This window comes from Aquarana catesbeiana, linkage group LG13 (assembly GCF_042186555.1).
Source record: "Aquarana catesbeiana isolate 2022-GZ linkage group LG13, ASM4218655v1, whole genome shotgun sequence".
Classification (NCBI taxonomy): Eukaryota; Metazoa; Chordata; class Amphibia; order Anura; family Ranidae; genus Aquarana; species Aquarana catesbeiana.
This window is the reverse complement of record NC_133336.1, coordinates 216,455,724-216,469,681: the sequence shown is the minus strand read 5'-3', so window position 1 is coordinate 216,469,681 and position 13,958 is coordinate 216,455,724.

Sequence of the window (13,958 nt, the reverse complement as noted above, 5' to 3'; positions counted from 1 at the left end):
CCACGCCACAGAGGACGCCGCATTCCAAACCCACCGCACTGCCAAGGATGTCGCACCCCAAACCCACCGCACTGCCTCCAAGGACATCGCACCCAAAACCCACCGCACTGCCTCCAAGGACGTCGCACCCCAAACCCACCACGCCACAGAGGACGCCGCATTCCAAACCCACCGCACTGCCAAGGATATCGCACCCCAAACCCACCGCACTGCCTCCAAGGACGTCGCACCCCAAACCCACCACGCCACAGAGGATGCCGCATTCCAAACCCATCGCACTGCCAAGGATGTCGCACCCCAAACTCACCGCACTGCCTCCAAGGACATCGCACCCCAAACCCACCGCACTGCCTCCAAGGACATCACACCCCAAACCCACCACACTGCCTCCAAGGACGTCGCACCCCAAACCCACCACGCCACAGAGGATGCCGCATTCCAAACCCATCGCACTGCCAAGGATATCGCACCCCAAACTCACCGCACTGCCTCCAAGGACATCGCACCCCAAACCCACCGCACTTCCTCCAAGGACGTCGCACCCCAAACCCACCACACTGCCTCCAAGGACATTGCACCCCAAACTCACCGCACTGCCTCCAAGGACATCGCACCCCAAACCCACCGCACTGCCTCCAAGGACATCGCACCCCAAACTCACCGCACTGCCTCCAAGGACATCGCACCCCAAACCCACCGCACTGCCTCCAAGGACATCGCACCCCAAACTCACCGCACTGCCTCCAAGGACATCGCACCCCAAACCCACCGCACTTCCTCCAAGGACGTCGCACCCCAAACCCACCACACTGCCTCCAAGGACATTGCACCCCAAACTCACCGCACTGCCTCCAAGGACGTCGCACCCCAAACTCACCGCACTGCCTCCAAGGACGTCGCACCCCAAACTCACCGCACTGCCTCCAAGGACATCGCACCCCAAACTCACCGCACTGCCTCCAAAGACATCGCACCCCAAACTCACCGCACTGCTTCCAAGGACATCGCACCCCAAACCCACCGCACTGCCTCCAAGGACGTCGCACCCCAAACCCACCACGCCACAGAGGACGCCGCATTCCAAACCCACCGCAGTGCCAAGGATGTCGCACCCCAAACCCACCGCACTGCCTCCAAGGACATCGCACCCAAAACCCACCGCACTGCCTCCAAGGACGTCGCACCCCAAACCCACCACGCCACAGAGGACGCCGCATTCCAAACCCACCGCAGTGCCAAGGATATCGCACCCCAAACCCACCGCACTGCCTCCAAGGACATCGCACCCCAAACCCACCGCACTGCCTCCAAGGACATCGCACCCCAAACTCACCACTCCACCTCCAAGGCATTGCACCCCAAACTCACCGTGCCACAGGAGGACGCCGCATCCCAAACCCACCGCACTGCCTCCGAGAACATGTCTGGATTATAAGGATTTCTTGCCAGTCTGCTTCCCTCTCAGAGAACTCTCCGCTCGCGCTCAGAGGTAGTGTCCGGTGAACCCCTCGCCCCGTGTGCGCCCCCCTGAACCGCAGACACCAGGAAGAGGTCAATCTCATGTGACTAAAGGGTGGCAAATTTCAGGGGGGTTTCGGTGCAGCGACGTTCTGCAGAGTCCTCCCTGGGTGAATGGCGCTTGCCGCAATGACTTGACGCCGTCCCGTCTGATTATCATTATGGAGTGTAAAGCGGGAAATGATTTATGTGATTTTCCCCTCCCCCCCTCTTCATACATCTCCGGATTAGCGGGTGATCTGTGTAGGCGGGACGGCAATCGTCTCATCTCCGCCAATAATGACCCCGCCCCCGAATATAGACCCCACCCTAAAAACATGACCCCCTCCCCGAATAATGGCCCCGCCCCCCCCAACAATGAACGCTCCCCAAATAATGACCCCATGCCCGAATAATAACCCCACCCTAAAAAAATGACCCCACCCTGAATAAATGACCCCTCCATCTGCATGGCAGACATTTCCCGGAGCGAACCGGAATCTGCATCTACAATCCCACCATAAAAGGGGGCGGGGCATCGGGTTCAGGAAGGAAAACGCAGAATTATCAAAATTTTATAGAAAAACGAATGAAAAAAAAATGTATTCATCGAATGTCAGTGGTGGAGGCGGCAGAACTCCCGCCTGAAAATGCCTTCTCTCCAGAAGGACGGCACCATCTTTGTTCAGGCATCATCCATATACTTCCTGGAGATGCCGGCTCAGAGATGACACAATCATAGAAATCCTGGTGCCTGTGCCGTTCTTGGCTGTGTTGACAAATGTCTGACACAGATCAGCCCCTGCTGCCGCCTCTCACCTTGTGACAGGAAACAAAGTTACAATGTTGCCCAGGTGATCGCTGTACTGGTAGATGGTAAGCTCCTGGGTCCAGGTGATCACTGTACTGGTAGATGGTAAGCTCCTGGGTCCAGGTGATCGCTGTACTGGTAGATGGTAAGCTCCTGGGCCCAGGTGATCACTGTACTGGTAGATGGTAAGCTCCTGGGTCCAGGTGATCGCTGTACTGGTAGATGGTAAGCTCCTGGGTCCAGGTGATCGCTGTACTGGTAGATGGTAAGCTCCTGGGCCCAGGTGATCATTGTACTGGTAGATGGTAAGCTCCTGGGCCCAGGTGATCATTGTACTGGTAGATGGTAAGCTCCTGGGCCCAGGTGATCACTGTACTGGTAGATGGTAAGCTCCTGGGCCCAGGTGATCATTGTACTGGTAGATGGTAAGCTCCTGGGTCCAGGTGAACATTGTTCTGGTAGATGGTAAGCTCCTGGGCTCAGGTGATCATTGTACTGGTAGATGGTAAGCTCCTGGGTCCAGGTGATCACTGTACTGGTAGATGGTAAGCTCCTGGGTCCAGGTGATCACTGTACTGGTAGATGGTAAGCTCCTGGGCCCAGGTGATCACTGTACTGGTAGATGGTAAGCTCCTGGGCCCAGGTGATCACTGTACTGGTAGATGGTAAGCTCCTGGGTCCAGGTGATCATTGTACTGGTAGATGGTAAGCTCCTGGGCCCAGGTGATCATTGTACTGGTAGATGGTAAGCTCCTGGGCCCAGGTGATCACTGGACTGGTAGATGGTAAGCTCCTGGGCCCAGGTGATCACTGGACTGGTAGATGGTAAGCTCCTGGGTCCAGGTGATCATTGTACTGGTAGATGGTAAGCTCCTGGGCCCAGGTGATCACTGTACTGGTAGATGGTAAGCTCCTGGGTCCAGGTGATCATTGTACTGGTAGATGGTAAGCTCCCGGGCCCAGGTGATCACTGGAATGGTAGATGGTAAGCTCCTGGGCCCAGGTGATCATTGTACTAGTAGATGGTAAGCTCCTGGGCCCAGGTGATCACTGTACTGGTAGATGGTAAGCTCCTGGGTCCAGATGATCACTGTACTGGTAGATGGTAAGCTCCTGGGCCCAGGTGATCATTGTACTGGTAGATGGTAAGCTCCCGGGCCCAGGTGATCACTGTACTGGTAGATGGTAAGCTCCTGGGTCCAGATGATCACTGTACTGGTAGATGGTAAGCTCCTGGGCCCAGGTGATCATTGTACTGGTAGATGGTAAGCTCCTGGGCCCAGGTGATCACTGGAATGGTAGATGGTAAGCTCCTGGGCCCAGGCAGCCATGCTCCATGAATCCGCCTCTCTACAACTCCCCTATTGGATGACATCACCCTATCAGGGTGTAGGGAGATATCCAGCTCTGGCTGTGACTGATCGAAGGTCCAAACTGGCATCACAACAGAGACAAGAGATGAACCAGAATTAGAAATCTTCTTTTCTTATAGAAGCCATTTCCGCCATCTTAGAGGACACATTTTTTTGCCTACGAAGACGGCGGCGAAACGTTCTATTAATCTGCGGCGATAACAAAAAAACAAGGTACAAAATAGAGGGGGTTGCGGGCGGGGGAGGGTCAGGTTGGGGCCTCGTTATCGGAGTCCTCATCAGTAAATTGCGCTGCCTCCCATCTTCCTGCGATAAGGAAATGCGCTCCTCTCCAAATTTTCTGTTGCGTCGGCAGACCGTAAATTGCGAGGCGGCCGGCGGGAGTGACACCGGGAATGAGCTGGAGGAGATTTGCTCCTCATCAGCACAATAGAGGACAGGCTGCTGATTTCCCTCCATTGATTTTCCTATTGTCCCCGTCAATGATGGATCAGGGGGGCCTCATCACTCCTGAAATAGCGATGCAGAGGAGGGGGGACAATGCTCCTTATATATCGTGGGGTCTGGGGGGGCTCAGCCCGGGTGTTGGCGGTTTTATTGGGCGATGGGATCAGTTAAAAAGAATTTGCAGAATCGTCAGCTTCAACCGGGGCCCACCAGTGTGTGGCGCTACCTCCCACCAGTGTGTGGCGCTACCTCCTACCAGTGTGTGGCGCTACCTCCCACCAATGTGTGGCGCTACCTCCCACCAGTGTGTGGCGCTACCTCCTACCAGTGTGTGGCGCTACCTCCCATCAATGTGTGGCGCTACCTCCCACCAGTGTGTGGCGCTACCTCCTACCAGTGTGTGGTGCTACCTCCCACCAGCGTGTGGCGCTACCTCCACCCCGGGGCTCATTTGTAAAGATTTCAGCGCATGGTTTGGGGCTCGCTACACGCGTGTCTTCCCTTTATTCATTGGCTGCTTCAACTCGACTGTCTCTATAGTAACATTTCCCAATATCCTTGTCATATACAGAGCCACACCCCTTTAAAATGTCTCGACTCCTCCCCCAGCGGGTACGAATAATAAACCCAGCACATGTAATACCCCCCTCAGCCCCGCCTCCATTCCAAGTTATACCTCTCCAGCCCGCCTCCATCCCATATTATACTCCTCCAGCCCCGCCTCCATCCCAAGTTATACCCCTCCAGCCCGCCTCCATCCCATATTATACCCCTCCAGCCCCGCCTCCATCCCATATTATACCCCTCCAGCCCCGCCTCCATCCCATATTATACTCCTCCAGCCCCGCCTTCACCCCATATTATACTCCTCCAGCCCCGCCTCCATCCCATATTATACTCCTCCAGCCCCGCCTCCATCCCATATTATACTCCTCCAGCCCCGCCTCCATCCCATATTATGCCCCGCCTCCATCCCATATTATACTCCTCCAGCCCCGCCTTCACCCCATATTATACTCCTCCAGCCCCGCCTCCATCCCATATTATACCCCTCCAGCCCCGCCTCCATCCCATATTATACTCCTCCAGCCCCGCCTCCATCCCATATTATACCCCTCCAGCCCCGCCTCCATCCCATATTATACTCCTCCAGCCCCGCCTTCACCCCATATTATACTCCTCCAGCCCCACCTCGATCCCATGTTATACCCCTCCAGCCGCGCTTCCATCCCAAGTTACACCCCTCCAGCCCCGCCTCCATCCCAAGTTACACCCCTCCAGCCCCGCCTCCATCCCAAGTTACACCCCTCCAGCCCCGCCTCCATCCCAAGTTACACCCCTCCAGCCCCGCCTCCATCCCAAGTTACACCCCTCCAGCCCCGCTTCCATCCCAAGTTACACCCCTCCAGCCCCGCCTCCAGCCCAAGTTACACCCCTCCAGCCCCGAGCACCTGAGGGGGGTGCAGGTATGACTGGTTCGCATTGCCTCAGGTGTGTCTCACTCCTCTTGCTGCAGAGCATTCATTGCTTGTCCTATGTAGTTACCAGTCAATAGATGTGATTGGATCTGCAGTTCATCAATTTCCTTCCACAAGATCAGATTTCTCTTCAATGTGTCATTCGATAGACTGGGGAGAGGAACGAGGTCTGACGGAAATCGATGGCATTAAAGCTCCACCCACCCAGGACTGGATCTAGACTGTCTGATCGGGGGGGGGTCAGGAAAAAAAGTCAGGGGGCATACTGTCACACATTGGGGTCCCCCCATTGGAGTCTCATATCACTAGAGAGCCATCTGTCCCCCCCCAAATAATCCTTCCTGCAAATCTTCACAGTGGATGCTTTTATAAACATTGTTCAGACGGGAGATAGAGAGATACAAAGTAACATTATTTATAAACATTGATCAGACAGGAGATAGAGAGATACAAAGTAACATTGTTTATAAACATTGATCAGACGGGAGATAGAGAGATACAAAGTAACATTGTTTATAAACATTGATCAGACGGGAGATAGAGAGATACAAAGTAACATTGTTTATAAACATTGATCAGACGGGAGATACAAAGTAACATTGTTTATAAACATTGATCAGACGGGAGATACAAAGTAACATTGTTTATAAACATTGATCAGACGGGAGATAGAGAGATACAAAGTAACATTGTTTATAAACATTGATCAGACGGGAGATACAAAGTAACATTGTTTATAAACATTGATCAGACGGGAGATAGAGAGATACAAAGTAACATTGTTTATAAACATTGATCAGACAGGAGATACAAAGTAACATTGTTTATAAACACTGATCAGATGGGAGATAGAGAGATACAAAGTAACATTGTTTATAAACTTTGATCAGATAGGAGATACAAAGTAAAATTGTTTATAAACATTGATCAGACAGAAAATAGAGAGATACAAAGTAACATTGTTTATACACATTGATCAGATGAGAGATACAAAGTAACAATGTTTATAAACATTGATCAGACGGGAGAATTGAAGTTTCGGTTGTAGGTGGAGTATGGCGGACACCACAGTGTGAATTCTGGGTGGAGTGTTCCTTTTAATGAATAAAATGATCCAGTTTTCGCTGTTGCTGGGCAGAACTTTTTTTCTTCTCTCTTCTCCATCAGACGAGGCTGCTCCAGCTCCACACTGCCAGGTGAGCCTCCTTAATGAAGGGGCCGGGGACCAGATGTGTGAGGGGGGCTGACATGCAGGGAAGTGTCCTCATTCCACGCAAATGTCAGGAGGTCCCAGAGGTCCAGGTGGAGGGAGAAGATGGAGAGCCCTGCCAGAGAGTCCCCAGGCCCCCCCCACTACTGTGCACCCGGCAACACCCCCCTATAAATCACATTAAAGGGCAAGAGGATCGCTACAACTGCCTCAAGAGCTCACAATCTAATGTTACAATTATAAATGGAAGCTTATGACTGGTGACCACAGAGCTTGCAATCTATTTTAATGATGATTCTCTGAGCTAGGAGCTCCCGCCGCACATATCAGAATACCAACTGGTGTAATATGAAGAGACTCTACCCTCAGGAGCTTACCATCTACCAGTACAGTGATCACCTGGACCCAGGAGCTTACCATCTACCAGTACAATGATCACCTGGACCCAGGAGCTTACCATCTACCAGTACAGTGATCACCTGGACCCAGGAGCTTACCATCTACCAGTACAATGATCACCTGGACCCAGGAGCTTACCATCTACCAGTACAGTGATCACCTGGACCCAGGAGCTTACCATCTACCAGTACAATGATCACCTGGACCCAGGAGCTTACCATCTACCAGTACAGTGATCACCTGGACCCAGGAGCTTACCATCTACCAGTACAATGATCACCTGGGCCCAGGAGCTTACCATCTACCAGTACAATGATCACCTGGGCCCAGGAGCTTACCATCTACCAGCACAATGATCACCTGGACCCAGGAGCTTACCATCTACCAGCACAATGATCACCTGGACCCAGGAGCTTACCATCTACCAGTACAGTGATCACCTGGACCCAGGAGCTTACCATCTACCAGTACAATGATCACCTGGACCCAGGAGCTTACCATCTACCAGTACAGTGATCACCTGGACCCAGGAGCTTACCATCTACCAGTACAATGATCACCTGGACCCAGGAGCTTACCATCTACCAGTACAGTGATCACCTGGACCCAGGAGCTTACCATCTACCAGTACAGTGATCACCTGGGCCCAGGAGCTTACCATCTACCAGCACAATGATCACCTGGACCCAGGAGCTTACCATCTACCAGTACAATGATCACCTGGACCCAGGAGCTTACCATCTACCAGTACAATGATCACCTGGACCCAGGAGCTTACCATCTACCAGTAGAGTGATCACCTGGACCCAGGAGCTTACCATCTACCAGTACAGTGATCACCTGGACCCAGGAGCTTACCATCTACCAGTACAATGATCACCTGGACCCAGGAGCTTACCATCTACCAGTACAATGATCACCTGGACCCAGGAGCTTACCATCTACCAGTACAATGATCACCTGAGCCCAGGAGCTTACCATCTACCAGTACAATGATCACCTGGACCCAGGAGCTTACCATCTACCAGTACAGTGATCACCTGGGCCCAGGAGCTTACCATCTACCAGTACAATGATCACCTGGACCCAGGAGCTTACCATCTACCAGTATAATGATCACCTGGGCCCGGGAGCTTACATCTACCAGCACAATGATCACCTGAGCCCAGGAGCTTACCATCTACCAGCACAATGATCACCTGAGCCCAGGAGCTTACCATCTACCAGTACAATGATCACCTGGACCCAGGAGCTTACCATCTACCAGTACAATGATCACCTGAGCCCAGGAGCTTACCATCTACCAGTACAATGATCACCTGGACCCAGGAGCTTACCATCTACCAGCACAATGATCACCTGGGCCCAGGAGCTTACCATCTACCAGCACAATGATCACCTGGACCCAGGAGCTTACCATCTACCAGTACAATGATCACCTGGGCCCAGGAGCTTACCATCTACCAGTACAGTGATCACCTGGACCCAGGAGCTTACCATCTACCAGTACAATGATCACCTGAGCCCAGGAGCTTACCATCTACCAGTACAATGATCACCTGGACCCAGGAGCTTACCATCTACCAGCACAATGATCACCTGGGCCCAGGAGCTTACCATCTACCAGCACAATGATCACCTGGACCCAGGAGCTTACCATCTACCAGTACAATGATCACCTGGGCCCAGGAGCTTACCATCTACTAGTACAATGATCACCTGGACCCAGGAGCTTACCATCTACTAGTACAATGATCACCTGGGCCCAGGAGCTTACCATCTACCGGTACAATGATCACCTGGGCCCAGGAGCTTACCATCTACCAGTACAATGATCACCTGGACCCAGGAGCTTACCATCTACCAGAACAATGTTCACCTGGACCCAGGAGTTTACCATCTACCAGAACAATGTTCACCTGGACCCAGGAGCTTACCATCTACCAGTACAGTGATCACCTGGACCCAGGAGCTTACCATCTACCAGTACAGTGATCACCAGGACCCAGGAGCTTACCATCTACCAGCACAATGATCACCTGGGCCCAGGAGCTTACCATCTACCAGCACAATGATCACCTGGGCCCAGGAACTTACCATCTACCAGTACAGTGATCACCTGGACCCAGGAGCTTACCATCTACCAGTACAATGATCACCTGGGCCCAGGAGCTTACCATCTACCAGTACAGCGATCACCTGGACCCAGGAGCTTACCATCTACCAGTACAGCGATCCCCTGGGCCCAGGAGCTTACCATCTACCAGTACAGTGATCCCCTGGGCCCAGGAGCTAACCATCTACCAGTACAATGATCACCTGGACCCAGGAGCTTACCATCTACTAGTACAATGATCACCTGGACCCAGGAGCTTACCATCTACCAGTACAATGATCACCTGGACCCAGGAGCTTACCATCTACTAGTACAATGATCACCTGGACCCAGGAGCTTACCATCTACCAGCACAATGATCACCTGGACCCAGGAGCTTACCATCTACCAGTACAATGATCACCTGGACCCAGGAGCTTACCATCTACCAGTACAGTGATCACCTGGACCCAGGAGCTTACCATCTACCAGTACAATGATCACCTGGACCCAGGAGCTTACCATCTACCAGTACAGTGATCACCTGGACCCAGGAGCTTACCATCTACCAGTACAGTGATCACCTGGGCCCAGGAGCTTACCATCTACCAGCACAATGATCACCTGGACCCAGGAGCTTACCATCTACCAGTACAATGATCACCTGGACCCAGGAGCTTACCATCTACCAGTACAATGATCACCTGGACCCAGGAGCTTACCATCTACCAGTAGAGTGATCACCTGGACCCAGGAGCTTACCATCTACCAGTACAGTGATCACCTGGACCCAGGAGCTTACCATCTACCAGTACAATGATCACCTGGACCCAGGAGCTTACCATCTACCAGTACAATGATCACCTGGACCCAGGAGCTTACCATCTACCAGTACAATGATCACCTGAGCCCAGGAGCTTACCATCTACCAGTACAATGATCACCTGGACCCAGGAGCTTACCATCTACCAGTACAGTGATCACCTGGGCCCAGGAGCTTACCATCTACCAGTACAATGATCACCTGGACCCAGGAGCTTACCATCTACCAGTATAATGATCACCTGGGCCCGGGAGCTTACATCTACCAGCACAATGATCACCTGAGCCCAGGAGCTTACCATCTACCAGCACAATGATCACCTGAGCCCAGGAGCTTACCATCTACCAGTACAATGATCACCTGGACCCAGGAGCTTACCATCTACCAGTACAATGATCACCTGAGCCCAGGAGCTTACCATCTACCAGTACAATGATCACCTGGACCCAGGAGCTTACCATCTACCAGCACAATGATCACCTGGGCCCAGGAGCTTACCATCTACCAGCACAATGATCACCTGGACCCAGGAGCTTACCATCTACCAGTACAATGATCACCTGGGCCCAGGAGCTTACCATCTACCAGTACAGTGATCACCTGGACCCAGGAGCTTACCATCTACCAGTACAATGATCACCTGAGCCCAGGAGCTTACCATCTACCAGTACAATGATCACCTGGACCCAGGAGCTTACCATCTACCAGCACAATGATCACCTGGGCCCAGGAGCTTACCATCTACCAGCACAATGATCACCTGGACCCAGGAGCTTACCATCTACCAGTACAATGATCACCTGGGCCCAGGAGCTTACCATCTACTAGTACAATGATCACCTGGACCCAGGAGCTTACCATCTACTAGTACAATGATCACCTGGGCCCAGGAGCTTACCATCTACCGGTACAATGATCACCTGGGCCCAGGAGCTTACCATCTACCAGTACAATGATCACCTGGACCCAGGAGCTTACCATCTACCAGAACAATGTTCACCTGGACCCAGGAGCTTACCATCTACCAGAACAATGTTCACCTGGACCCAGGAGCTTACCATCTACCAGTACAGTGATCACCTGGACCCAGGAGCTTACCATCTACCAGTACAGTGATCACCAGGACCCAGGAGCTTACCATCTACCAGCACAATGATCACCTGGGCCCAGGAGCTTACCATCTACCAGCACAATGATCACCTGGGCCCAGGAACTTACCATCTACCAGTACAGTGATCACCTGGACCCAGGAGCTTACCATCTACCAGTACAATGATCACCTGGGCCCAGGAGCTTACCATCTACCAGTACAGCGATCACCTGGACCCAGGAGCTTACCATCTACCAGTACAGCGATCCCCTGGGCCCAGGAGCTTACCATCTACCAGTACAGTGATCCCCTGGGCCCAGGAGCTAACCATCTACCAGTACAATGATCACCTGGACCCAGGAGCTTACCATCTACTAGTACAATGATCACCTGGACCCAGGAGCTTACCATCTACCAGTACAATGATCACCTGGGCCCAGGAGCTTACCATCTACCAGTACAATGATCACCTGAGCCCAGGAGCTTACCATCTACCAGTACAATGATCACCTGGACCCAGGAGCTTACCATCTACTAGTACAATGATCACCTGGACCCAGGAGCTTACCATCTACCAGTACAATGATCACCTGGACCCAGGAGCTTACCATCTACCAGTACAGAGATCACCTGGACCCAGGAGCTTACCATCTACCAGTACAATGATCACCTGAGCCCAGGAGCTTACCATCTACCAGTACAATGATCACCTGGACCCAGGAGCTTACCATCTACCAGTACAATGATCATCTCGGCAACATTGTATCCAGTCAAGGTGGGAGGCTGCAGCAGAGGCTGATCTGTGTCAGACATTTGTCGACACAGCACAGGCACCAGGATTTACATGAATGTGTCATGTGAGCCGGCATCTCAGTCCAGGAAGTGGATGGTGACCCTGGATGATGCCTGAACAGAGATGGTGCTGTCTTTATTGAGAGGAAAGCAGATGAATGCATTGTCAGGGGGAGTCCTGTGATCGGTAATAAATACCTGGCAGGGCGGGGGGGGGGCACTGATATCACATCACAGGTCCCCTTTATCCTAGTTACATAGTATTACATAGTTACATAGTATTACATAGTTACATAGTAGGTGAGGCTGAAAAAAGACACAAGTCCATCAAGTCCAACCTATGTGTGTGATTATGTGTCAGTATTACATTGTATATCCCTGTATCCGGACCCCTAACACTAATGAACCCCTCCATGTCTGTACTACAGGATTTCCTGGATCATTTTATGGAGGAAAAATAATTCAACAAACAGTCCTATGAGAGGCTTGTCCTGGGAGCTGACAATCTACAGACCCCGTACCTGTGAGCTCACCTGAGCAGTCCTATGTATATAGGGAGAGGCTTGTCCTGGGAGCTGACAATCTACAGACCCCATACCTGGGAGCTCACCTGACCAGTCCTATGAGAGGCTCGTCCTGGGAGCTGACAGTCTACAGACCCCATACCTGGGAGCTCACCTGACCAGTCCTATGTATATAGGGAGAGGCTTGTCCTGGGAGCTGACAATCTACAGACCCCATACCTGGGAGCTCACCTGAGCAGTCCTATGTATATAGGGAGAGGCTCGTCCTGGGAGCTGACAATCTACAGACCCCATACCTGGGAGCTCACCTGAGCAGTCCTATGTATATAGGGAGAGGCTCGTCCTGGGAGCTGACAATCTACAGACCCCGTACCTGGGAGCTCACCTGAGCAGTCCTATGTATATAGGGAGAGGCTTGTCCTGGGAGCTGACAATCTACAGACCCCATACCTGGGAGCTCACCTGAGCAGTCCTATGTATATAGGGAGAGGCTCGTCCTGGGAGCTGACAGTCTACAGACCCCATACCTGGGAGCTCACCTGAGCAGTCCTATGAGAGGCTCGTCCTGGGAGCTGACAATCTACAGACCCCATACCTGGGAGCTCACCTGAGCAGTCCTATGTATATAGGGAGAGGCTCGTCCTGGGAGCTGACAATCTACAGACCCCGTACCTGGGAGCTCACCTGAGCAGTCCTATGTATATAGGGAGAGACTCATCCTGGGAGCTGACAATCTACAGACCCCATACCTGGGAGCTCACCTGAGCAGTCCTATGTATATAGAGAGAGGCTCGTCCTGGGAGCTGACAGTCTACAGACCCCATACCTGTGAGCTCACCTGAGCAGTCCTATGTATATAGGGAGAGGCTCGTCCTGGGAGCTGACAATCTACAGACCCCGTACCTGGGAGCTCACCTGAGCAGTCCTATGTATATAGGGAGAGGCTCGTCCTGGGAGCTGACAATCTACAGACCCCGTACCTGGGAGCTCACCTGAGCAGTCCTATGTATATAGAGAGAGACTCATCCTGGGAGCTTACAATCTACCTGTGATCTGTCTGGGGGTTGTGGCGGTGAGCCATTGAAGGTCAGCTGAGGACAGTGGTTGGGGGGGGAGGGGGGTTACAGACTCTGGGCGGTCGGCGAGGTGAATGCGCGGCGGGGACACACAGTACACAATCGCTGTCCGTGGTGAATGGGAGACGCGCTGGAAAGCGATTAGCACTGACAATGGCCGGTGATTGCTGCTGGAAGAGATGAAAGGAGCGCCGGGGTCACTCAGCCCTGAGGGGGCAATATATGTGACAATTCCTGGCGGGGACTCATCCTCAGGGGGACTGGAAGCTTCCCTTTATATACCCGACAAAGGAGGAGACAGGGCCAGGGGGGCAGCAGGCAGAGCAGCCAGCAGAAGGATCGG